At 38.9% G+C, this 27,698-nt stretch overlaps 1 protein-coding gene across 29 annotated transcripts in view; it reads left to right on the top strand.

Annotated features, from left to right (window-relative positions):
- Positions 1–4,943: 4,943 nt before the first annotated feature.
- LOC144021419 (receptor-type tyrosine-protein phosphatase delta-like) overlaps positions 4,944–27,698 on the top strand; it is a 202,966-nt gene continuing 180,211 nt past the window's right edge. For all 29 annotated transcript variants that reach the window (XM_077525704.1, XM_077525698.1, XM_077525689.1 and 26 more), the window contains exons 1-2: positions 4,944–5,074; positions 5,227–5,336. The gene's annotated coding sequence lies outside the window, so the exon portion shown is untranslated. The remainder of the gene's footprint in view (positions 5,075–5,226; positions 5,337–27,698) is intronic.

Here is a 27,698-nt window from a genome sequence, read left to right as displayed (position 1 = left end):
GCTTGCACCCCTGAGGTTGTTGTTTCGATCCCAGCGCAGTGTGACAGTGTTAAAGATCAATGACAGAGTAATCTAAATCCAGTTGTTTCTGATGCTGTTTTTCCATTTTTTTTTTAACATAATTACGAGTTATATTACATAGGTCGTCACAATCTTTAGGTTGTTGCATTCTATTGGTTCACCACTAGATGGCACTAAATTCTACACACTGTGTCCTTAGTAAAAAAACAAAAAAAAAAGTGTACAATGCATTCCCTGTAGTGGAAATATGAAATTATGAGATTTGAAGAACAGTTTGTAGTCGATTGTTGCGTCTTTGCACCTAGGTTATTTTAGTTAACAAAAACTAACAAAATAACTAAAACAAAAATTCAAAAACCATTTTCATTAAAGGGATGCTTTACTTATTTAGCCATTTTTGGCAGTCAAACATGAATATTTTGCCTATAATAAATTTGATATTTTCATTATTTTTCATGTACAATTAGTACCTTGAAAAATACATTTTGCAACTTGCTGTCGATTGAAAATGACATCACAAGGTCTCAGGTAACCAATCACAGCTCAGCTTCTGAATGTCACATGACCAAACCTAGAAAACAGGTGAGCTGTGATTGGTTACCTGAGCCCTTGTGATGTCATTTTCAGTCGACAGCAAGTTGCAAAATGTGTTTTTAAAGGTGCTATTTATACGTGAAAAATAATGAATGTATCAAATTAATTATAGACAAAATATTAACTTTTTATTGCTATAATGGGCTAAATAAGTGAAGTATCCCTTTAACAAAATAAATAAAAAAGAAACTATATTTTATGTTTACAAAACTAATTACTGTATAGTGAAAATGTTCTTTGTTTTAATCTTTGATAAATTAATGCATGAGCCTTTGGGATTGTTTTAATTGTGATATTTAGTACATTTATTTCTATAGTAGGCAGAATAAGAACATTTGAAAGTGTTGCACACAAGTGATGTCTTATATCAGCAGCCAATAGAAAAGCACCTTCAGATGATGTCGCTCCTTAGGCGACAATTTTCAATTTTAAAAATAAAATTAAAAAAAAGATATATAGCGAGAGAAGAGGAGGCGGCAGTCACGGAGCAGAGGAGCGCCTAATAAGTGATAGTTATTTGATCATTACACGTGCTCCAAATAATTTGACTCCCATCGCTTTGTGGTACATATCCTGCATTACCCCCTTTTTGCGCCACTGACCACAGCTGCCGGTTTTCCCCCGTAAAAACAACGGAATTTTTTTTTACAGTGTACTATTAATTCTGAGGGGGGGATGTGAATCCTGATTTCATGTCATCAATTGTCTTTTTTTTTTTCTTTTTTTTTTTTTTTTTTTAATCCTGTTTGGTACACGGGTAAGCAGTCAGTGACAGTTAAAAAAACGATTTGTAAGCATCAGTGGAATGTGTAAAAATGGTGAAAATGTGATGATAGCATACAACAAACTGGCAGACAAAATGAAACATAAGGTTAAATACAGGGCGTAATCCTGAACAACAAGGCGCAGATGTGAAAAACACAATCAGGGGCAGGTCACAGGTGAACGCATGGCGGGGCGGGGGAGGCAGAACACACACGCAGACGTGACAATCAGCTCTCTGTATCAGGGCAGCTTTACAAAATTAAAAATTAAATTAGCAAAAAATGTCCATTGTTATCATAAGGGCGACAGAACTTGAATTAAATTAAATAGCGTCCGTAATTCTGTAGCCAATTGGTGAGTCTATTTACAGCGCGAGTACAAAGGGGCTGCACGCATGCCAAAATGAACACACACACTTCATCCCACATGGTCTGTAAATAGAGAGCAGGGTGTTGTGGACGTTTGTTCACATGAACAAACGAGATGATCCTGGAAAGAGAGCGAGACAGATGCCGAGAAAAGCAGTGAGACCCACGAGATAAAAGGTCGAGTGACATGGTGAATGAAGATGAAGATGGAGAGAGAGAAGCGAGGTGGACAGAACATACAGTGAGTCAGGAATGAGATATGAAAAGAGCCAGTGTTTGGATTTCTCCACCTCCTCTTCCTCATCCGGCAGTTTTTCTTCTATCCATGGGCATAAGAAGCTACATCTGGATCTCACCCTTAACTTGGCCCTTCTTTCACTTGTGAACATCTACCTTGCTCCTTATTGTCTATTGTCCAGCCTATTTATACTACTTGTCATGTAGGAGATATAGGACATGTATTCTCTAGCACAGCAGGGGTGTCCAAACTTTTTCCTCTGAGGGCCACATACAGAAAAATAGAAAGCTGCAAGGGCCACTTTGATTTTTTTTTTTTTTAGTTACTTATTAACACATTCATTGCCAGACCAGCGAAAAAATGCATCATTTGACGTCTTTTCCCGTCAATGGCAGTGAATGAGTTAAACATGGTAAAAATCAATGAAGCAATTATAAATTGTTGATATAATGTACAGTTACTTATTGAAAACTGCTAACAGTCACAAGGCAAATAGTGACCCCTGTGTGCCACTATAATAGATACGCCTATCCACTGAGCAGCAGCTGAATCCCAACTTGACATTCTGAACCACAAGAACAATCGGTCGTCAACTGACCACACTTAACAACCATTAATGTGATGTTTTCAATTTTTTTTTCATTAATAATTAATGTGATGTTTTCACAAATTGGACGTTGACACTAAAAAAAAAACAAGTGGATGAAACTATTTTTATTTCTGGAACTGAATTATTAGCTGCAAATTTGTGTCTTTGCGTAGCTTGAAATGTTTAATCCACCCTCTCTTTTTTTTTTATTTATTTTTATTTTTTTTATCAGCATTGAAAAATTCTTTTTAGTATTTGCCGTGGGCCACCAAAAAATGTATGGCGGGCCGCAAATGGCCCCCGGGCCGTAGTTTGGACACCACTGCTCTTACAGATCATTAAAGTATTGTCAACATTAAATCAGTATGGTGGGGGAAAAAATGCAACATATGAGACATTCACCAGCTTGCCAAGTAGGAATGCAGAGGGACAGCTAATTTTAAACACAATCTGTTTCTGATTTATTCATATTTCCAAACATGTTTCCCGTTAGTAAATAAAACAACCAACAATTATACCCACGGACAATTTAGTCTTCAATTAAATTATAACGCACGTTTTCGGAATGTGGGAAAAAAAATGGATTACCTGAGAAAACACACCCAGGGACAAGGAAAACATTCAAACACCACAATTTATATCTATGGTGATCATTTGTTTCACGTTCCAGGTGTGGAACTGAAGTACAGAATCCAACACTGACACATAACAATAATCCATATTCATAAGTAAAGGAATGTAAACCTCCAACCTGATTATTATCATTCAGATTGACAGTTTATTACAATGTGTACATTTTGAAATGACACATCGTGATTTCAATCTTGCCGTCCGTGTCACTATTTTGGGGGTGTATGGGGTTTTAATTTACATTAATGTTAATGTCACATCACAACAAATGTCATGTTCCTGCGTGGAAACAGTCGTGCAAATTCAAGCTCCTAAAATAGGCTACACTTTGTACTGTATTAGCTTCACTGATAGGAGGAAACAAAAAAAAAAATCCTGTTCTTTTTTATGAAATATAATTCTAATATATTTGTTTATATAGCACCTTGCAAGCATTGCAAAGGGCTTTACAAACAAATAAAAGTACAGGTACATAAAGTCAATCAAATAACCATGTGGAAATTAGGAAATTAAACATAAAAAAAAGTAAAAGTGAGAAAAATAAGACATACAAGCAAATACACCAGCACAATATGACCATAAATGGAGCCTTAACTGAAAAGGCTTGATCGCCCTAGGTTGAACTAAACTTTAGAACAGCCAAAAAGGTTTGCTGAGTAGATCTAAGCAGTAATTTAGGTCTGTGAGGGATTTTTGTCATCATATTCGGTAGCCTATATGCACATACACAATTTTGATAAACACTGTCACAGAGTTACTCTTTTGACAATATTTTAACTACACTGTACTTGTAGGCAACCAATCACAGCACATTTTGTATGAATACACCTGTGAAAATTGGTCAAGTCTTTTGTAAACACAGTACATAACAAAACATAACAAAATTAGACCCAATGCGAGAGCTGCATCAGAAATTGTATCGTTACAATATGCATGGTTTTGCTTTACTTTTTTTTTAATTTAATTTTTATTGAACATACATCATAAACACACAAACAGAGAGACAGCAGAAAAGAAAATTTTAACATAAAAGAAACATAAAATCAGTCAATAACAATCTGCATGTTCAAAAGGGAGTAGGAAGAAGTTGAAAACTTATCTAGTCCTACCCCTTATTCATTATATTTTTTCACTTATTTCATTTATAATACAATAGGTTATATTTCAATAAAAGAAAATATATGATCCTGCTCATATAGCATATATACATAAAATTAATAGAAATAAACGATAATACATCCACATACTCACATATACAATTTTCATTACACTCATTCTGGTAAATCGGAAAAAATAAAATACAATTACATTACTACAATTGTACTAGCTTATGTCAGACTTAATGCTCTTGAACTTTTCTTTTAAACATTTTTTTAATCTCAGCAAGTGACTTGCATCTTTTCAGCTCATTACCAAAATTGTTCCACAAATTTACACCTCTTACAGAAACACACCTTAGCTTAATATTTGTTCTCGTTTTAGGTTTTTTATAGACACTTGTACCCCTTATCTCATAGGGACTGTGTCTAATTTCAAATAGCTTCTGAATACTGTGAATACTTTACTTTATGTATTCAGCTCGCAGTGCACTTCCACAACATATCCGCATAGTTTATTTTAGTTTGTGATGAAAACATTTTATCAGCTTGAGCAACTTTTACGTGATTTATATTCGCTGCGCCCCCCACCCCACCCCCTCCACTTTCTCTCTCTCTCTCCCTCCCGCTCGCTCTCCCTTACGGTGTGCTTATCTCGGTACACATCGTCAGCTCCAGTGTGAAGTCAAGTCTGACAGCTGCCGCCTGGCCCGGTCCACTTGCCGCTATCTGGTCCATCTCACCCCCGCGGATATCAATTAGCACGCTAAACGTGTGTAATTATGGATGCAATTTTCTGCCTTTCTTTTTTTTTCCCACCCAATTGTTTTTGTACTTGTGTGTTTACCGCCAAGGATGCGTTATGTCTTCCTCTCACCTATTTCCTTTCCTTCCTTCCTTCTCCCCTCCTCGTCTCTTTTGCAGTTGCTTCGGGACTGTGGGAGCGCTGCTCGTCTTCAACTTGAGGGGCGAGGAAAGACGGTTGAAAACTCCTCGGAATTCTCCGCGCACCGTGCACACATTGACACTTTCCGGTGAGCACACTTTCTTTTTTCCCTTTAATTATTGGTTTTTGGACGGCTTGCTTCTTTGCAAAAGTAGTTCGCAACATGTCGTGTTTGTGCTTGTTTCGCGCGTAAATTGGACCGTGAACGCATCCGTCAAGTCATAACACAAAGCTGGTGATTGACGACCAATTGTGCTGAAAAACAAAAACAAATGTGTATTGTTTTTTTAAAGGTAAGGTTTCTGATGCACAAGAATTGAAATGTTGTCTGGTTAGTGTTCAAAATCTCAAGCGTGCGGGAGATGAAAGCAACATTTTTGGGATGCCTCAGGGAAGTTGCCTTTTTATTAGGCCCATTGTTAATTGGCTCTGAAATGATAATATTGTCTCGTATTGTTCTGCAGCATTGATGTACAAAGTCCAGCCTGTGGGACATTTGCCATGCCACCACAACTTGTTTTAATCACATTAGGACTATAAAATTAAGCAAATAGCAAACTAATTACTGAGCATGAGCGGCCAGAATATTACACATGACTGATACTGATCAAGACACAGGACAATATATATATATATATATATATATATATATATATATATATTAGGGGTGTGAATTGCCTAGTACCTGACGATTCGATTCGTATCACGATTCACAGGTCACGATTCGATTCGATACCGATTAATCCCGATACGAATTTATAAGTCGATTGTTGCGATTTTTTTTCATTCAAATTTAGAAAATACTAATCAGTAAGCTTGTAGAGTGTAAGATTTATATGAAAATGTATTATTTATTTATCTGAAATTTCAGTCTTATAGATGTTGTAATCTGTTTCATGTCTGAACAGCATTAAAATAAAATATTAAGGATTAATGTTCCGTTCATATAACATTCTTCCATGCTCAAGGTGTGAATCCTAAAAAAAAAAAAAAAAAAAAAAAAAAAAAATCGATTATGCCGATTATTGAATCGATTCGAGAATCGCGCGATGTAGTATCGCGATATATCGCCGAATCGATTTTTTTAAACACCCCTAATATATATATATTATAATACGCTGTTGACATTCTTAGATTTGTCTATAAACAGTCAGTGGAAAAAGTTTGTACAACCCTCTTATTTAACCTGATTGTGGGAATGCTGAACAGCAAATATTTAAAACTGCTCTATGTAACATTTTGCCCCAAATATCTTTACAATAGACTTTTTATTGATGCACTTTTTTGAATTAATAAAAACCTCAGCTGTTCACAGTGGAAGCTCCTGTAAGCCTTTCGCCACTAGTTTTCAAACTGGATTTGATTCTGAAATTCCCGTACTCTGTCTGCGTATGTGAAATCTCCATTCATTTCCAGTGACACATTCACTGGCATTCAGCAAGACATCCTTCTGTACACATTTCACACTTCAATGACAACAGCAAGTCTGCTGTGGATCAGTGGGTGGTGCAGCGGAGCTTTGACCATTAAACCACTTTAGACTGGTTGCAGTTCAACTTTTGTTTTCATTTATCATACAACTCCAATTAATAATTACTAATTTATCTTTTAATTTACTTTATAAGATTTCACGAGCATTCCACATACATTCAGCTTTTATTAGCATTGAGCTTTCAGCATTCCCACGCAATTTCTCCGGAATTTGCACTTAGTCGTTCTAATATGCTGTTAACTCCATGTTTGCATGAGTAGTGTAGCATAGTAGGATTTTGGGGGCACTTGTCTTCTATGTATCAACATACATTCAGCTTTTATTAGCATTCATCTCTCAGCATTCCCACACAATTTCTCCAGAATTGCACTTAGTCTAGTTGTAATATGCTATTAACTCCATGTTTGCATGTGTAGTGTAGCATAGTAGGATTTTTGGGGGCACTTGTCTTCTGTTTATCAATTAAGCTTGTCTATTATGGCGATCTCACACTTTCTCCAAGCTAAAACATTCCTCTCCCACGCACCATCCGCCGACATCGCACCTCCCACATAGCCACACTTGCTGTCCACAGTCGATAAGATGGTGATGTGCCACCGTTTGCACTAATAAGAGGGGCCTTCCTCAACTTTATTGGCGACTCATGGTTCTTGTCAGGCCAAGGGGCCGCTTAAACGTTCACCAAGAAAGTCATCAAGCAGAGATGGAGAGGTCAAAGACACACAGGAAAGAGATGGTCAGAGTAATCTGATGATGTGTTTCTTGGTGCATGTACAGTGTATGTGATCACTGTGAACCGGTTACCAAGGAAATGTGCGTGCGTGCATGCATGCATGCATGCTTGTGTGCTTTTGCTCACATATTCAATGCAAGGGAAAGTGAGTGGAAAGAGAAGAGAGTGAGATTATGCAAACTCAAAAGTATGGCAGGAAGTGGAATACCCATGTAAGCAGTTTTTCTTTTATATTATTATTTAGCTGTCAAGGCCTTCACTTGACGGGCTCCTTGGGCTGTGACATGCTTGTCACCAGCTTGAGGTTTATGCAGCTGGCTTATTTTAGCCTGGCATAGGCAAGAATACGTACTCCACTATTTGGACTCAAGTATGGGGACACGATCAATCACTTCATTAATCAAATTTCCATTGGTTTCCTTCACCGTAAATTGTTCAGCGTATGAAGACATTTTGGAATATTTTCCAACTTTGTGGGAACTGAAGTGCACAAACGTGGCCCAGAAAGACATCCTTGAATGAGTGAGGGACAGAACAGCCCCATTAAACACTTTTGTGATGGATTTGTGATGGATTACACTATTTATTTATTTATTTTTTATTCTACCCAAAAATTTAACATCTGGAGTGTAATTTTAACATTTTCATAGTTAAATGGTGTCCAGAGTAGGTGCTATTTTACCGAGCTGTTCACATTGTGTTAGATTAACTCTACCAAGATGCAATTAAGCTCCGCCTTCGCACCTGCTCTTCTCCAATTTTGAGAGAGACAAGTCAGCTCCATTTTCCTCCTCCTCACTTTTCACTGGGAAACACTGACATTCAAACAAAAAAAGTTTGGGCACTTGAACTCATTTTCACTCACGGAAGAGACTGCACTGCAAAAACTGAAGTTTTAAAGTTTGGTATTTTCATCTTCTTGTGTTAAACATGTTCATTATGTTAATATTAACATTTACAGTGTTAATGAAAGCAACTCATTGTGAGTGTTACGCAATACACTGGATGGTGTAGCACTGGAAACCCGTCTAGTGTAAAATCAACACTGAGAAGTGTTGACTAGTGTTACATTACCACTACCATCACAATTGGTTTAACTTCATCTAAAAAAAATAAATAAATAAATAAATAAAAAATCCCATTTTCAGCACAGTTGTTTTAACTGCATTTAGCGTGGACCAATTTAGACACTTTTGAAGTGTTAATTTTAACACTGTTGAGTTTGCTGTGCAGGAGGATAAACAATGGACAAAAATTCCAGCAAATATACTCAAAAACCTTGGAAAAAGTTGTCCAAGAGAGTAATAAGTCCCACTCCTTATCGTTATAATGGAAACCCCTGAGGTGCTACAAATTTGGAAGTTGACCAAAATTTCCAGAAAAATTTACTTCTAATGTGGGCACGGTGGGTGACTAGTTCGCACATCCGCCTCCCAATACTGAGGACTCTGGTTCGAGTCCAGGCTCCGCCCTTCCTGGGTGGAGTTTGCAGGTTCTCCCTGTGCCTGCTTGGGTCTTCTCCGGGTACTCCGGTCTCCTCCCACATTCCAAAAACATAAGAATATCATCAGAACATCATGGAAGACCTCTGTAAACATCCCTAGTTTTTACTTTCTGCATTTTACAGTGGTTAAAAATGGTTGTGGAATGATGTGAGATGCGTCAGCATTGCGACTCAGCAGTAAATTCAATTGAGACTGATTTCCGTATTGTTTTCTCATCTTAATACTTGCATTGGTTGTTGTAATTTTACACTTCGATGGCGGTTATGAACATTAACATGTTGCTTCAAACATTGAATGTACAGGTAAAGGTTTCATAATGGGGACAGTTTGACACTGGAACAGGGTCAAGTTCATTTCCATTTCCAGTATTTCCAATGGGGGAAAATGTTTCAAGCTCTACACTTTAAAAACAAAAAAAAGTGAGGTCAAAGAACAAAACAGAATGGATTGTATTTATTCTGTTTTCATCTGTTGATATAGTGGCCCAGGTGTGTTTGTGTGGTTCAGTAGTCACAGTGACCTTGTTCAATAATGACGAAGGCCTTCAGCGCTTTGCCTACCACTCCATTTCCATCCATGTGGGGTAAAGCTAGCATAACAATCACTCTTTGTTTATGGCTGATGTTTTTCATTTTTATGTCAGTGCGAGTCGGCCTTCATCAACCCTTTTTTTTGTGGTCTGTCAGGTGAAAATGAGATGTATTTTAGGATGATGCGCTGACGTCGTGTCACCAATGTGCTGTTGATGTGATTAGCGTCAATATCGCAATGGCAGGAGAGAGAGAGAGAGAGAGAGAGAGAGAGAGAGAGAGAGAGAGAGAGAGAGAGAGAGAGAGAGGTGCGTTCATTACGTAATGGTGAGAACTGCTGAAACCCGCTAAATAAGATCCAAGTGACGTTATTTCAACACCGAAGAGGCAAACACGGGGTTAAAGCGCTAAGTGCCAAATTGTGACACTGACAGCATGAAAGAAAGAATGAAAGAAAGAAAGAAAGAATGGGCCGCTTGTGTTTGGTGTTGCTGGGAAGATGGCAGGCTGGCAGAGTCATCACAGCCTGAAGAACATGACAGTCCATGCAGAATGCTTGGCATACAAAGCTAAATCAGTTTTTTTTTTCTCCATGTGACAGATTGTGTGTGTGTGTGTTTGTGTGCTCTTCCGCACGTACGTGTGTGCGCGTGAGCGTGCGTGCTCCCTCTTTCCTCCAGTTGTTGTTTGTTCTTGAGATGCATACTTATGACATCACACATTGCAGCCCCATCCATGCTCCTGTTATCAGCAAAACTGGAGACTTTAGCCGCAAATATGTTTGATTGGTTGGAGGTCAGGACGCTCGCATTCTGCCATACCAAACTCATCCAGGCTCATTGGGAACAGAAAAGCGCCTTCTCAAAACTGTTCAGTAGTTGAAAACAGAATTACACAAAACTTGTCAGGAAGATGAATAATTTAAGATTTCGGGGAAATTAAAGATTCTTTTCCAACTCTTTGACCTTCATTCAAATTTATGGAAAGATACATTGATTATTATTACGAGTGTCATAATATTTTATAGTCAGTCAGTGAGGTAACCACCACGGCTCGAACCTCTTCTAACTCTCCTCTTATATTCGTTTGTCAGAAACAGCAATTCATTTCCTGGGTCAATTTGACTGGGTAGCTGATAGCCCAATCACGCCTATGCAGGCCGTTGAGGTCACAGGGCGGCCATCTTGTGCCTCCGACCTCGCGAGCAGACTACTGTATATTCTATAGGCACTACATGATCAGATTAGACAATTGCGGTTAATATGTAGGGCAGTTTAATTAATCAAAATTCAATTATTACACTCCGTAATTATAAAATCGGCATAATCGTAAAAAGATAAATAAATAAAACATTAACAAAAAAATATACAAAATATATTTTTTTAGTTTAAATTTATATATTTGCACTTTTTTTTTTTTTTTTTATTTAAGGATAGAGGTCCACAATCTACTAGTACTTTCCATGATCAAAAACATAGTCCAATATAGATGCCAATACGACAGATAATTTCAGAATTCATAAAATGGATGGATGGATTATGGTAAATACCACCAGTCGAGTAGAAAACTGCCCGTGAACGCCCCCTCATGTCGTATTTTCTACTGGACAACTGGGAACTTTTATTTTGATACCCGAGTTTCCGAGTTGAGAGAACTTTTCAAAGTTTCACCATTGCGAAGAGCGTTGAAGTGAATGGCAAGAAATATTAACTTATAAGCGCGTAATCGTCCACGAGCAGGTTATTTTAGAATCTACACAATTACGTAACATACACAATTCAATGTCCTGTCATTTACATCTTATTATTTGCCATAATTGTTCGGTTTTGCGAGCAAAGAGTATAGAAGCTGCTCTGTGTAGTTTTTCGCTACAACAACAAAGCACAACTCGGTTGTAATTAGGAGTTTCCGACAATCAACAATTTTGGAAAAAAAAACTGTTTATTTCACCTCTTGACTTCATTTATCTATACAAACATTATTTATTATTCTCACTTAATTCTAACTAGCAATCCTTCGTCCAACATAAAATGCAATATGTGGGCACAAATAATGGCAAAAAAAGCCATATAATATATGTATATATTACAATATTAATCTACACTTTCCATTTCAATCATACTTACCGGTGAAATGTTTGTCCACAGCCTTGGTACTGGCGATTTGTGCAGGGTACTTCTTCACAAGTCGTCATTTACGTATGTAACGCGTAGTCTAGGGGTGTGCTCAAAAAATCGATACAGCAATATATCGTTGCGGGCCTCATTACAATACACGTATTGGTGTCAGAATCGATATTGCTCATTATCTTGAAATAGGCAGTTAACGTTTGCCTTTGCAGCTTACATTGTACCTAAAAAATAAAAACCAGCAGCGTCTTTGAAGTTAATTGACTTCAATTAATGCAAAAATAGCTCAGCAGTGATTGGACACTGTGTCTTGCTAAGAAAAATGAAAACAGAGGAAGAATATCAACATTTATTTACTTCTAAACTTAACATGGCACGTGTCTTTAATGTAACAATTTTTGTATATTTAGTTTAAAAATTAAATAGAATGTGTTACACAAAAAAAATGTTTTTATTTCCCCAAATATTTCAAATAAGCACATTTTAGAGCTGTAATTTTAATACTTTGATATTTTTTGCTCATATTGGCTCATGCATATTAATAAATTTTCCCGGTGTGTCTGTGAAAGCTGCTCCTTGCTCTGCAGTGCGTGCACATTTAAACCAGGCATGCCGCTTGCTGGTAAACCACAAGAGCTGCTCACAAAAATATTTTTGTCAGTCAGCATAACAAACATATCCTTTAGGTATACATATGACTGTTATGCAAGTAAATTAATGTAATATATCGGGATACGTATCGCCTTGAAGATCAAGTATTGGGATACATGTGTATCGTGATACGTATCGTATCGTGAGGCTGGCGGCAATACCCAGCCCTAATTAGGATACATGTGTACCGCGATACGTATCGTATCGTGGCCCGTGTATCGCGATACGTATTGTATCGTGGCCCCTGTATCGTGATACGTATCGTATCGTGAGGCTGGCGGCAATACCCAGCCCTAATTAGGATACATGTGTATCGCGATACGTATCGTATCGTGACCCGTGTATCGCGATACGTATTGTATCGTGGCCCCTGTATCGTGATACGTATCGTATCGTGAGGCTGGCGGCAATACCCAGCCCTAATTAGGATACATGTGTATCGCGATACGTATCGTATCGTGGCCCGTGTATCGCGATACGTATTGTATCGTGGCCCCTGTATCGTGATACGTATCGTATCGTGAGGTTGGCGGCAATTTTCAGCCCGAGCGTAGTCCGAGAAAGGCTTCCTGGGAGGTGCAAGATGGCGGCCAAGCGACTTCAAGATTCTTGGCCTATCAGCCATCCAGTGCTTTATTTAGGTCAGTGGACCCGTCATACTAAGTGTCTGATGCAAAAAAATAAATAAAATAACTTTCTTACTCATCATTTCATGAATAATTATAGATTTATTTATTTTTTTATTTTTTTTTGAGTAGCTACACTAACGTATCCCCCCAAACACACACTCATGCACTATTCAGACAGCCATAGTGGGCAGACACTTACCAACCCCAATAACGAGGTTGATGTTAGTGAAAATTTTTGCTCACTAGTCAACCTCCTAACCTCTTTTTCCAATCTGATTCCTCCCAAAATGAGATGTTTTTCCAAGAGAGGAGACTTAAAACAAACACACACATACACGCGCCCCGTCTTTTCCCTCTCTTCCCTCCGTCTTCTTGCCAAATACAGTTAAGCTCTAACCCCCTTCTCCTATTGCTCTCATACGCTGGCACACTATCTGTTTCACACCCTGTTCCTCCCGCCCGTTCTCTCACATCTCTCTCTTCTCACCTCCCCTGGCACCTCGACGTGTTTCTCTTTTAATTGAGATGCATTTCAATGTGGTGCAAATTAGCTTTCTACCGCTCCAGTCTCAACCTGTGTACGCGAGTGTTTTGGTGTACAATACGCGTGTGCTTATGAGGGTGAAAAGAATTCCCTCAGTTGGAAGTGAAGGCGCCACCTTCCAGTTTGCACCTCCAACATGACTTCTGTCTCACAAAAGTATATTTTTAGTGCGGTATTAGCAACATTTGGAGGGCACTGATTGGCAGAAAGAATCTTATTATGGTTTTCCTTCCTTCCCTGTGATTTTGATAGTGTGTGTAGCAGCTATATTAGACTTAAAGACACAGTGGAAACATTCAACATGATCTTTTGGGGCACATATACATTTGACTGGAAATATAATGGATACTTAATTCGTTCACTGCAGGGTCAAGCAGCTGCCAACACAAAACTTTTATTAACTGGTTGGACAATGTTTTAAGTAGCCTTTTAACGACAACTAGAGTAAAGTCAAGATTAACACTGTTCATAGTGATACATAAAAGCATACCTATTTATTTATTTATTTATTTAATTTTATTTTTTTTAATGGCAAGTGACAGAAGCTGTGATGAACGTACAGGGAGGGGGGCATTAGAGAGAATCTGATGATTTTAAGCAGGGGTGTCAAACTCATGTTCGCTCAGGGGCCGCATGGAGGAAAATATATTACTAAGTGGGCCTCATCGGTACAATAACGGTATATAACTTCAAAACAACATTTATACGCAGATTTGTGGACCAGCCCTAAATTACGTAGCTCAACTGTAATCATGTTCCGAAAAATAACACAAATGCAAATGGAACGCGGCAACACTTTGCCCGGATACGTTCTGGATGTGTTAAATTGACCGGTTAATTGCATATATATTGTTCCCAGAATGCATTGCGTGGCGCAGTTATTAATGTCATATCTAATTGTGTTACCAGTAATTGAATTTGTGTCGTATTTAACACGTTTATGTCGGTCTATGATTTAAAATAATAATAATAATAATAATAATAATAATAATAATAATAATAAAACAAATGAAAATAATGACATCCAGGACAATTTGACCGTACAAGTTGCATTGCTCATCTAATGGACTACTTGTGAAATTACAAATTTTATTTATTTTGATTACTGATTAATTAGTCCGACATTGCAATTTTTTTTTTTTTTAACTTTACAAAATCATCTCGCGGGCCAGATCAAACACCTTTGCGGGCCTGATTTGGCCCGCGGGCCATATGTCTGACACACCCGTATTAAAGGCTAAATACAGCTCATGTTCAAGGCTGTTTTTCTACCATTTTTTAATTTACATTGTACAACTGCCTGGATAGTGTTACAGAGTGTATAGAGTAGAATGAAAGAATAAAATGTCCGTTTGTCCTTTCGTAAGATATAAAGTTGCCAATGTATTAAATCAAGCTTCCCCAATCCTGGTCCTGGGTTTTACATGTTTTCATCCTACAATGCACCTGATTAGAAAGATCAGGATAATTGTCAGGCTTCTGTAGAGCTTGCTGATGAGCTGATCATAGGAATCAGGTGTGTTGGAGTACGGAAACATCCAAAATCTGCAGGACTCCGGCCCTCGAGGACTAGGATTGGGGACGCCTCTATTGAATCATTTCCATGTCACGAAAGTGCTGAAAGACAAATGACATCATTTAACTTGAACTTTTCCAACTAATGACACACTGAATTGTGATCACATTTGCGGTTAAAGAAGCCCGTCATTGCCACTTGATTGTTCAAAGTGAGTTATCCCCTCTTTATGGAACTTAAAAATGACAGAGAAAGTGGAACGTGGTTTCTAAATCTGAGCGCGGAGAGCCCCTTTGGGCTTGTGCGCAGCACACATTCAGTTTGTTGACTCTTGTCTCATCTTTTCCCTTATTTTGAAAAGTTATTTCTTTATTTCTGCCTTGCGAAACGGTGGGTAGTTGCAACTCTTCAGACCTCTAAAAACTCTGAGTCTTGAGGAAGGGAAGTGCGCAAAACTCACAGAAGCATGCAGCCTCCGGCAAGGGGAAACAACTAGACAGCACTTAGTTTCATCGAGACGCTTGCGATGCCAAAATGCGACGAAATGAAGGCTTCACCCCTCGGTTTCAAGAGACAAGAGGAGGTGTCACATTTTCACACTTAAAGGCAAATCCAGCGTGGTGCGCTGGGGCGTTTCTCCCCAGGGTGGCCGCTGCGGGTCTTTTGTGTCGCCTTTGTGTGTATACGTATGTGCGCACGTATGCATGCGAGGGAGCGAGAGGGGTCGTTAGGGAGAGTGATGCTGACAGTGGGGTGACCTTGGGGCTCCCTGTCTTCCTCCTGTCGATGAAGGGGATGACTTAGTGCCTCCCTTCCCACCCATGATGGCTCATTTATTATCATTAGGCACACAGTCAAAAGATGCTGCTCAGGCCCTTAAGACAAAGCGTGTCGCTAAAAGAGAGAAAACAGAAGCGAGACACAAATGGGAGTCTTTTCTTTTCGAATACCGTAAGCGTTGCACACTCCAGCATATGTAGCTGTCAGCCTGTGTTTATCGCCCGGCGTTGTCTTCTCAAGCGTGTGTTTATCTTTAGTTCCGTGGCAAGACGAGCAACTTGTCATGACAGAGCTTCCACCTCCCCCTCTACCTGCTTATCCTGCAATTTACATAGCGCTTCATGTCATAATCTAACCTTAAGTCACCTCCGACAGCCGGGGAGGATATATATGGCAGTGCATATACATATATACGGCGGCCACCTCAGGCCGACGTCCCTGCCGTCATTTCTCAGCGTGATGGATGGAGACTTCTGCGGGCCAGTCAATACCCAATCTGAGCCCCACTGTCCTGATTTAAGATACAGCAGCACCCAGGTGACACACTCCGAAGCGAGCCCACTTTAATCACTCCAAGCATCAACTCTACAGTGTCAAGACCAGTGTGTGTATGCGTGTGCGCTTTTGTAGTATCTCACTCAGTCAGCTGCAATCAGTGCACACACTTCTGACTTCGGAGTTCACTTTTCTGTCACGTAAACAAACAACATAAATATGGTGTGGGCTGGATTTGTATTTTGCATTAGCTGGACGGATGGGCAAAGGTATCGTGACGCACCTGACGTGACGATAAGCGCAATATCGTGATATAGTGATATTAAAATTGCCACAATATCGTCGTCGTCATGTTCACAATATTTAAATGCAACACATCTCTTATAAAACTCAGGTAGATTTGCATTTGTGCAGTTCTACCACCCTCTGGTGGCTAGTTTTTTTAGTACAATTTAATTTTCATTAGGGATGTTTTGGCCCTTCTATGTTTAAAATCTACACTAATTGTCAGATGAAGGGGATGTGAAGCAAGTCAATATGTGGAGGAACTTAATGTGTGCATACATGAACAACATAATAATAATATCATAAAAATAACAATATTGCTGCTATGTAAAAAATCACAATTTTGTGCTTTTTTTTTAGTATGAGCCCATTTTTTTTTACAATATTTTAACCTTTTTTAAATATCACCAAACTCCCCACAATATCGTGATAATTAGCGTATCGTGAGCTTCATATCGTGATAACATCGTATCGTGACGTTTAGATATCGTTACATCCCTAGCACCTATAGTAATTGATAATCGAATAAAGTATGACATCTCAGTTCGAAAGAGTGGAGTAAATACTTTAGACTGGGCTATGTCGTTCGAAAGTACTGCTGAGTAAGTTTTTTGAACTTATTGATTAAGTCATTAATCATTGTGATAAAGTCGTTCCAACATACTGCAAAGTCGTAGAACGCATTGATATGGTCATTCAAACATCTGGTAACGTTGTTCGAATGTAATACTTAGCAATACTTAATATTCATATGTAAGTCTGTGAGTAAACAGTAGCAGTGGGTGGATGCATGAGTAAGTTCAACATGGCTACTCGATGAGAGACAGTGAATGACTTATGTCAATGTTGCGGTAAAAAATTCATGATAGATTTCCAACACGGAAAAGTGACATTGCTGACGAAGAACACGTCACAGTAAATAAAGCAGATTTAATTGCACGGTTCGTTTTGAGCCTGGCTAAAATCGGTTTCAATGGCCGAGTGACTCGACCGACTTTCTTTCGTTCAAGAAAGTGGGCGTGGCTTGCCAGGCTATAGTTGTCGTCATTCAAACATACTGTAAAGTTGTTTGAACATATTGATAAAGTTGTTCGAACGTAATGATGAAGTCATGGAGTACTAGTACAATTTTACATTTACAAGTTAAAATGTTTTTGTTAGCATTTAGCGTAAATTTTCAATACTGTACATTCTAAGAACTTTTTATATGCTCGAACAACTTTACCAATACGTTCGAATGACTTTATCAAGACGTCAAAACAACTTTGCACTACCTTCAAGCTACTTTATCATAACGTTCGAACGACTTTATAAAGATGTTCAAACAGCTTTGCAGTACATTTAAACAACTTTACCAATACGTTCGAACGGCTTTGCAGTATGTCCGAGTAACATAGCCCAGTCATAACTGTTTACTCCACATAGTCAGTTCCAAGTTTTTTTTATTTCAGGCTTTTCTGGGAAGCCTTTCATACTGTCTGTGGGTTTTTTTTTGGTCAATGTACCTATTTCCTGATGTTGGGCCTGCCAGAGGATTTGTCTCACAAACACTGATGTTCATTTCAAAGGTGTTTGGAATGATGCTCAGGTCAGTTGGCTTGCACAAGCTGAAGCGCACAGCCTTCTGTGTGCTCCCAAAAGGCTACTGAAAAAAACACTTGTTTGCTGAAAATGTATATTGTGTGGAAATAAAATAAAAAAAATATCAACGGTCTAAAAAAAATGTTTACCATCTTACTGAATACAGTATAGTCGGTGATTGTGGTGTAGCATGGGCAGTAATGCTGTGAAGGGTGCATACACCTGGCACGATTTGGGAGTGAGAAGTTTCAAAAGAGGAAAGTAAAATACAGAAGTAAATGTAGAAATGGTTATCATTTTAAAAAGGTACAACTTTAGAGTTGCAACAGATGCTTTAAATTGACCTTTCTTGCTGTGCATGTTTGTTTGTTTTTTTTTACACTTTTTGGTATTTTTGGTTTATTTTTGCTGACTTCTGCAACATAGGATGTACAGTTAACCTAAAGGGACAAAGAGAGCAAATTGTTAGGTGTTGCGGTGGCTAAAAATTTACTTGGGCTCAACACTCAGGGGTTGAAGAAGTTTTAGGCAATGTACCCTCTGCGGCCCTTGACCACATTTAATCCAGCTATGGAAGTCTGGGATCTTAGGTTCTTCTAGACCAAACTCACCTTAGCATGCTATTATGATTTGTGCACTGGGGCAAATGCATACTAGGGCGGAAACGGGCCTTCTCCCATTATGTTGAAAGCATACAGTTGCCCAAAATATAGAGAGCTATCCTGTTCATACACATAATAAGAAAGAATAATGAAATGTTGTCTTCTCAAAGACAGCCTACTTTTTATTTCTTTGTGTCCTTTTTTTCCCTTAACCTTTAATATATGGGTTTTCAAGCAATGTGTGGCAGAGTTGACTAATTTGCAACTGGGTTCTCTATAATTAAACCGAGTGGACTTTTGGGTGAGGTGTGCTTGGATCTGTCTTCATTCCAAGTGGAAGTTTTCATGAAAAGAGAAGTCAGAGGTGCTGACTTAATAATTAAACCTAATCTGAAAAAGAAACTCTCAAGTGACCCTCCAATTGTGCTTGCAAATTATGGCGTGTCGCCTGTGATGTGATCTCACCTTGATATACGCTGATGTGATTCAGGACCAATGTGAGCCCTTTGTGGAAATAGCGGTGCTGGATGTGGTGTAGAAGAACTGCAAGTGAGAGGCCCTCGAGATTAATTTGCAAGTTTCCATAGCAGAGCTTTTATCATAGGTGAACATTAATTCATTAAAACTAGAGTATAGAACAGCAGTGAAGGTGTTTCCTGATGGAAAAGATGTTATCATATCACCCTTTTCTTTGGCTACTCATCAAGTGTTATGTTACTTTGGAGAATGCTTGGAGTGTTGTTTTGTTTTTGTTTTTTTTCCCTGAAAGAACCTGCCCCTTTTCAAGCATTTTCTATCAGTTGCTTAACCACAAAGTTGTTAGGGAAATTAACCATCTGGAATGTTGTGAACAAATCATGAGTCCCTTCTTAAGTCGGCTTCAAGGCAGCTTTTAAGAGACCTTTGAAATGTTAGCTTTGCTTTCTTGTCAGCGGCAGATGTTGGGAGAAATCAGTACGTTCACTATGAACATGTTGAAGTGAGCAATGTGTTTCTAACTAGGGCCTGACCAGTATGAGTTCCGATATTTGGCAGAATAAGATCCTAATAACTGATTAATCGGATGATTAACTCATTTGCTCCCAAAGACGTATTTATACGTTGTTTGTTTGTTTTTTTTAATGTATTTTTTTTTTATGCTAGAGCATACAGAAGGCTTTGATGCAGAACTGAAAAAAACAAAAACGCTTGAAGCAATGGTAGTTATTACAAAAACAGCCAGCAGTTGGCAGAAGAGTATAAGAGATCAAACAGAGCCATGTTGCAAAAAACTTTTCCCCACTGTTTTAAACAGATTTGGGATGAAACTTAGCTATATTCTAAAAGAAACAGATAGAAATATACCTTTTTTTCCTGATGAAAGAAGAGATGCTAATTTTTCTTTTGGTAGATTCCATGTTTTATAGCAATAGAATACAATACTCTGTGGGCCTTGCAAAAGCAGTCAAAATCCAGTAAAGGGGTTGCTTCAGTGAAAATGGCCGGGAGTGAATGAGTTAATTGCTTCCCAACCATGGATACGCAAAAACATTACAGGGGCTACATGGAAAAGTTTAATATTTTTTTCCAAGATGAAATATTTTCAGTCATTTCACAAGCCTGTCAATAAAATTGTATGTGCACTACAAGTCGTTTCCCTGGAGACGATAACCCAAAATAACCACAGCCGTGTGTCAGCTCAAGTTTCTCGTTAAACTTCCAAAAAGAGAGTAAACCCTGTAGTGAGTCTTAATATTATTGTGAAGTGTTTTGTTCCTGATATTTCAAGTTTAAAAGGCTGTTTAAAGGGGACTTATTTAGAGGTGCTCTGTTTTTTGGTAAATGTTTTATTTGTGGTAAGAGATGTATGTATAGGCAGGGTTCATACGTTTTTTTAAAATTGGTATTACTTGTTTATTAAGGCAACATTATTCATTTTTATGTTCAATTTGAGTTAAAAAGAAGACAATGCCTGAGAATTCAATTCAAATCAATGAGATGAAATAAAAATGAGTTTCATTTTTAATAAATCAGTTGCGTTACATTCTACTTCTAGAGGATTTTGGGAGCGAAGTTTTGTAGCCTATGACAAAAAGGTTCGGAGGTATACAAGGCAAACGGCTCTGAACCAGCACCTTAACGTACAACACGAAAGATATGAATGAAAAGCAGAACACTTGACTGTTTTACAATACTTTGTTCGACACTGTCGTACAAGTCGGAAAAAAATAAATAAATGGGGGAGGGGGAATGGTTGTTATTATCTTTCTCCAACATTGTAATATGTTGATGGATAAAATAATAATAATAATGTTAATAACGTTAATAATATTATTATTATTAATAATAATAATAATAATAATAATAATAATAATAATAATAATAACAAAAATCATCCAAAAAAGACACCCTATTTTTTTTTTTTTGTTGCCAACTTTGAAAAACGAACATCGGCTCATTAAATCAGATGGCAGATTAATTCGTCCAGCCCTCCATCTACCCAATCAAATGCTATCCAAACTAGCACAAGATTTAGCAGTGACCTCTGCCAAGCATGTGCAGTCTGAAATAGTCCTTGTTTGACTGACCAAGCCGGCTTTATTGTGCAAACTCCAGCACCATCTGCGGCATGTGGTTGCCCACTGCCCCGTTTGGCCAGAATGAAAATTAACTGTACCAGTGTAAAGTTTAAATAAATTGTACATGCCCCTTTATTAATTTGCTCTTCGTCAAACTACAAAGCTCTCTTAATACCCTTCAACATTTATTTCTTTTTTTTTGTACGTATTTCTGATGCAGTCTCCCGATTTGCTGGTGTTCATGCTCAAAAAGTGGGAATTAGTGTCTGCATAGTAATATACAGTAGTAGATTGGGATTTCTTGTGCTCAGACGTAATGATTGTATAAAGGGAATTTGTCTTGCCTTGCTAACAGTTTCGGCTGTCATGACTTTAGCTGTATTTTTTTGTGTAAAGGGAATTTGTTTTGCTTTGCTAACAGTTTTGGCTGGCATAACTTTAGCTACTCACGAACAATTATTTTGGCCCGAATGTTTATTTGTCCCAAAACGGGGAAGAGGTTTTTTTTTTTTTTTTTTTTTTGGTTTTTTATTTTTTTTATTTTTTTATTTTATTTTATTTTTATTTTTTTGTACAAAACTGGCTTCCCCATATGGCAAATAGTCTCTTCCAAAGGCACTTTTTTTTTTTTTTTAACCACAGCATCATTTCACAATTATGTACTATCTATTATCTACACTAAATAAAACATGATCTGCGCTCTATCCAGGAGTTATTTTCTTCCTTCGTTCTTGTGACGTCATGTGCACCTAGTTAGCTTGCGCTTTCGTGAACGCAAACAACTTAGGGGTAAGACAAGGTTAAGGGGTAGAATTTGGATTGGCCCTAAATGTACTGGCGGAGTGAAGCTTGTTAGCCTAAAAAAAAAAAAATCTATTGATTAGCCACATCGTTGTTTGGGTTCAAATCATGTAAAAAAGTAGCATCTAAAAAGAAATTACAGTGAATTATCTATATGTGCTTTGCTACCAACTAGTGACTTGTCCATGATATAACCCACCGCTAGCCGAAAGCCACCTGGGATAGGCTCTAGTTCACTAGCAACCCTAATAAAGAAAAGTAGTATATAAAATTGATGGAAAGAAGTGAAGAGTAAGTAAAATATGAACATTAACACTGAATGTGTATGCAGCGTTGGCAGAAATACTTTTTTCTTTCACCAGTGGAAACATGAGAATATATGGCTTGAATAAAGCGCATGGCAACTGACATTCAACATCTTCGGTGTGTTGGGTGTCCCCGCTGTTTCCGTTTATACTGCGGCCGAGTGCGCTCGGCTACGTGCAGCAATCACGGCGAGATTGTATTTGCGCCAGCGAGTGATTCGATATCGCTACTTTATCAGACAGTAATCTGCTGGTGCTGGCCCAAATGACTCCCCTCTTGACGCGTCATCATTCACATACATGCGCATGTGAACACGTCTTCACAAGCTGGTATACACACATTTTACAGCCCCTCCACTTGGGCTGTTAGTCTAATTTATGAGGCGCCGTTAATTTGGCCTAAACGCTTGTTGCGAGACCTCCCTCCTCTCCTCATCTCCGCAACCCTCCTTCTCGTCCTCGCGCTCATCAGTCACTCGGAAGAGTAAATCAGAGGGGAGGTATTGCACAGCAGGCAATACGTAGACTGGACACCTTGACTAATAAACCGCTGTCCTTCTCCCTCCTCTCTGTGAATCTCACCCCCCTCCCCCGCAAACACTTCTCGCCCCCATCCCCATCTCGGTCTGGCTAAATCAAATTTGTCTCCTCTCTTCATAAATTGGGCTCTTCCTTGTTCCCATTCGCACTTTTTGCCCCATCTCGCACACTTCTTACTGATACACTTTGCCTCCACTCGTCCCCTGGCGCCTCCACCCACCATCTTCTGGCCTACGATGCTGGTTTTTCCCTCCCCACCTGTCTTTCCTCACTCCCTTACCTCGCCTTCCTACCTCCGCCTTATACCTTACCTCCTCCCCCATTTTTCTGTTCTCATGTTGGGTGTAAATTTAGAACAGAAGGCATGAGGGGATGCTTTGTGTGAGGGAGGGAGAGAGAGAGAAAGAGAAAGAGAGAGAGAGAGACGGGGAGATGGGGACAGAGACGGAGAGACGAGGACAGGGAGACAGACGGAGAGAGAGAGAGGAAGGAGAGACGGGAAGAGAGTGGGAGAGAGGGCGAGAGAATGAACATGAAAGCGTCTCACAGTCCCCATCCAGCACTCAGATGGGTGTGATTAAGAACCCAAGCCTTGGTTTCCACACACACAAACACGCATTTACACACACACACACACACACACTTAAGACGCACATTTAACGAGGCACAAACTCTCATGCAAGTATACACTCATCTGCCACTTCATTAGGTAAAGGTGCAGTTCTACAACCGCAAACTACAGTACAACCACTCGTATTGTTTAAGCTAAAACCTCTCAGATAATGCATTATTTTGTTTGTTTTCATACACTTTTATCGGATCTCGTTTAGAATGTGTAGGTGTAATGTTGTGGTTGGTGCGTATGCAAATACGCCTTCTCTACAGCGTCTGATTCCTCTGGATCCATATAGTAAACATTGACACAAGGTGTTTCGTCCCAACATGTTAGAAGTGAACAGTCTCCCACTTGGGTCGATGGCGCATTGTTCTCTTTAATTCGATTCACGTCGCACACATGAGAGTAAGCGGGTGTGATGTCGCTGCCCAGTCCTGCCCAGCACGCTTTTACACGACTGTCCGTGTTTGCACGACTGTCTTTTCGAGCCTGCCCTTAAGTACACTGAAGCCCCATGTCTATTTATTGTCTTTCTTTCGCTTCTCATTGCTCACTAAACCTTCTCCCCAGAGTATCTACCTGGCTGTGTCCTCTTGCCCCCTGCTGACTTTTCTAAATTCCCAGAGCTCGAAAACTACTTTCAGTAAGTCTAAGAACATCCCAGCCCCGCCATTCCTGGCCATACACACCTTACTTCCTCAAGTTGGTCTCTGACTGGAGTCCATACGTAATGATACAAGATGATTTGATGATGATGCCTTGTTCTTATTACGTTGTAAATTGTATACAACTTACAGAAAGTGCACTCTAAAAACAGTTTGGTCAAAATGAACCCAAATTGGGTCAAAAAGGGAGTGACCCAACTTTTTGGGTTATTCAGTTTACCCCCCCAAAAATGAGGTAAAAAATAAAGAAAGAAAGAAATAATCCACAAAACGAACCATCTAATTGGGTTTCTTTTCTTTTCATTTGAACTAACTTTTTGGGTTGAATAACTCAAATTTGGGTTGGTTCATTATTGACCCAATTCAATCGGGTTATTCAATTAAGCCCCCCCCCAAAAAAATAAATAAATAAATAAATAAATAAATACATAATACATGGGTCAAACGAAAAACCTACAAAATAATTGAAAAAATTGGTTGCTTTGTGGGTTATTAATTTAATTTGACCCAACTTTTTGGTTTAAATAACTCAAAATGATGTTTGTTTGTTTTTTTTACCCAATTTGGTCGGGTTATTTAATTAACCCAAAAAGTTGGGTGAAATGAATAACCCACAAGACAATCCAGAATTGCCTTGTGTTATTCATTTGACCCAAGGTTTTGGGTTTAATAACATAAAAAATTGTGTTGGTTGATTTTTAACCCAATTCAATTGGGTTATTTAATTAACCCAAAAAGTTGGGTCAAATTTTGAGTTGTTTTGTGGGTTGTTAATTTAATTTGAATAACTAAAAAAACTTGGGTTGGTCCAATCTTGACCTAATTTGGGTTATTTTATATATTGTATTCTAATGTAGGTGCAGTAATGGTATTTTGAGAAGGTCATTGTCCAGATGGTCATTATGAAAGCATTTCAGAATGAAATGAAATTAACAAATTTTTGTAATTATTTATTACTTTTTTTTGTATAATGTATGGGGATTATAAGCAGCAACTCTTGATCAAAGGAGCAGTGTATAAACTCTCATATACAAGAAGAAACTTCAGAGTTTGTTGTCGGTTGCACCATTGAGAGACCAAACTGTCCAATTTAGTGGCATCTAGAGGTGAATGTGCACATTGCAACCAGCCCACCAGCACCTTTTCCTTTTCCCCAATGAGCCCCAGAACCCTCCGTGGCCTTCAGTTGTTATCAGAGTATAACGTAAATCACTGGCTGGGAAAAGTCGGCGACCCTACTGTTAGCACGCTGCCAGCAATGTCAGAAGTGATAAATCCTGATTTATGCTGCTGATCCCATGGAACATGACCAGAATGTGCTTACAGGTGGATTTAGTTCACAAGTCAGGCAGGAGCTCCCACAGAAAAGAACCAATTGCTTCCTGTTGCATCTACTGCTATTTTCTTTTGTTTGGTTTGCTTTGTTTTTTTTCCCCTCTTTTTTTTTTTCTATGGACAGCACGGTGAATGGGTGATTAGCACAACTGCTTCACAGTTGTGACGTTTGAGGTTTGAATCTCAGCTACAGTCCTCTTGCGTGGGGTTTGTATGTTCTCTCTATGTTTAATCTGGTTTTATTTGAGTACTTTGTACTAGTATGTATGTACGTGTATGATCACTGTAATTACATCCAGGTAATTCAGAAGAGATATGACAGTCGTGGTTTCATGTTTATTAAATTACACTCACTCCTATTACTAGCTAAGACAACTTAGATACCATTTTCATCACCACTTTTTGTTAGCAGAATCTGATTTTGATGGAGCTCTGAGGAAAGGTCACAGATACAAAAGATCCTACAGATCTCTTATGTCCATGAATGACATTGAAACACAGTAGAGTTCATCTCCGAGCTGTTATAGAGATGCAAGAAATAAAAAAAAAAGAACAAAAATCTCGGCCCGTTTGCTGAACATCCCCTGAATTGAACAGAGCTTCGGGAAGATGTTTCTTCAGACAGATGAGACAAAAGTAGAATGGAGACGTGTTTTGATTGGTGACAACCAAACAATTCATTTTCTGCAACATAATCTTATCCCAGCTGGGAAGCTTGACAATGGTAGCTTCATCATTTGCTTTTCCTCTGCTCCAGGATGACTCGCGATCAGATGAGACTGTACATCTGAATTCCATCACTCCCGTCTGTTGCAAAAAATATCTAGCTGCACATGAGTGGATTAAACATCAAGGCAACTACCGTAAAATATCATGCGGTGGTTAAAGTTAAAGACGTGTAATGTTTTATGAGGAGGAATGGGATCGAATATGTAATGAGATGAACGCACAGGGCTTGTATACATCTATGGAAATGTTTTGGTTGACGTTATTGGTACAAACAGAAGTAAAACTTATACAATTTTGAAAAACGAGAAAAAAAGAAAAGAAAGGGAGTAGCACCCATGTGGTATCGATTGCACAAACAACTGAAATTTGAGCTCAAATGCATCTGCAAATGCATTCCGGTCATGTTTTATGGGATGAGAAGCCTTAATCGGGGTTTACCGGATTCTGACATTGCTGCCGAGCCTGCAAAGAAGCGCCAGGAAGAAGAAACAAGTACAGAAGGAGCAAAGGCTGTTCTATTGAAATAAATAAATAACACACATGCATTTGTATTGAGTGTTTTAGGTGTGATTATGTGCATGCTCATTGGGGCATGAAAAAAGTGATAAAAGTCAATTTCTCAAAATTGATTGGTCGACGGACGTGCTATGTGTTAATGAGTTGACTATTCTCTCTATGCAGAGGCGCTAGTACTCGTTGCACATTCTCCGACAATGAGAGCACCACTGCCACCTACTGTAATGGATATGCAATTACACTTCATGGAGCAAATGGAACAAATGAATAGCACCCAACCATTTTCTGAACCGTTTACTCCTCACAAGGATCGCAAGGGGTCCTGGAGCCTATATCACATGGCTTTGGGCGGTAGGCGGGGGACACCCTGGACTGGTCGCCAGCCAATCGCAGGGCACACAGAGACGAACAACAATCCACGCACATAAGCACACCTAGGGACAATTCGCAGCGCCCAATCAACCTGCCATGCATGTCTTTGGAAGGTGGGAGGAGACCGGAGTACCCGGAGAAGACCCACGCAGGCACGGGTAGAACATTCAAACTCCACCCAGGAAGGCCGAAGCCTGGACTCGAACCCGAGTCCTCAGGACTGGGAGGCAGACGTGCTAACCAGTCAGCAACCGTGCCGGCCCACAAATGAATTCCATTCCATTAATTTTACTGGGGAAAGATGATTTAATATACAAGTGTTCTGAGGTATGAATGTGATTACAGAACAAATTGAACTGAAGTTCTTTAGCACCCTAATGACACAAGATGGTAACAAAGCTAAGTAGGACTCATTTTCTATTAGACAGGAGTTTGGAGCCATTTTAGGGCATTTCATAAGGAAAGATATTGATGAGGTTGTGAGGAGTGAGTTACAAATAGACTGGGGATGCTGTTTTTCAAATATTTTCGATCTCATAGA

Source organism: Festucalex cinctus, chromosome 6 (genome assembly GCF_051991245.1).
Source record: "Festucalex cinctus isolate MCC-2025b chromosome 6, RoL_Fcin_1.0, whole genome shotgun sequence".
Taxonomy (NCBI): domain Eukaryota; kingdom Metazoa; phylum Chordata; class Actinopteri; order Syngnathiformes; family Syngnathidae; genus Festucalex; species Festucalex cinctus.
This window is presented reverse-complemented; position numbering and strand designations above follow the sequence as displayed.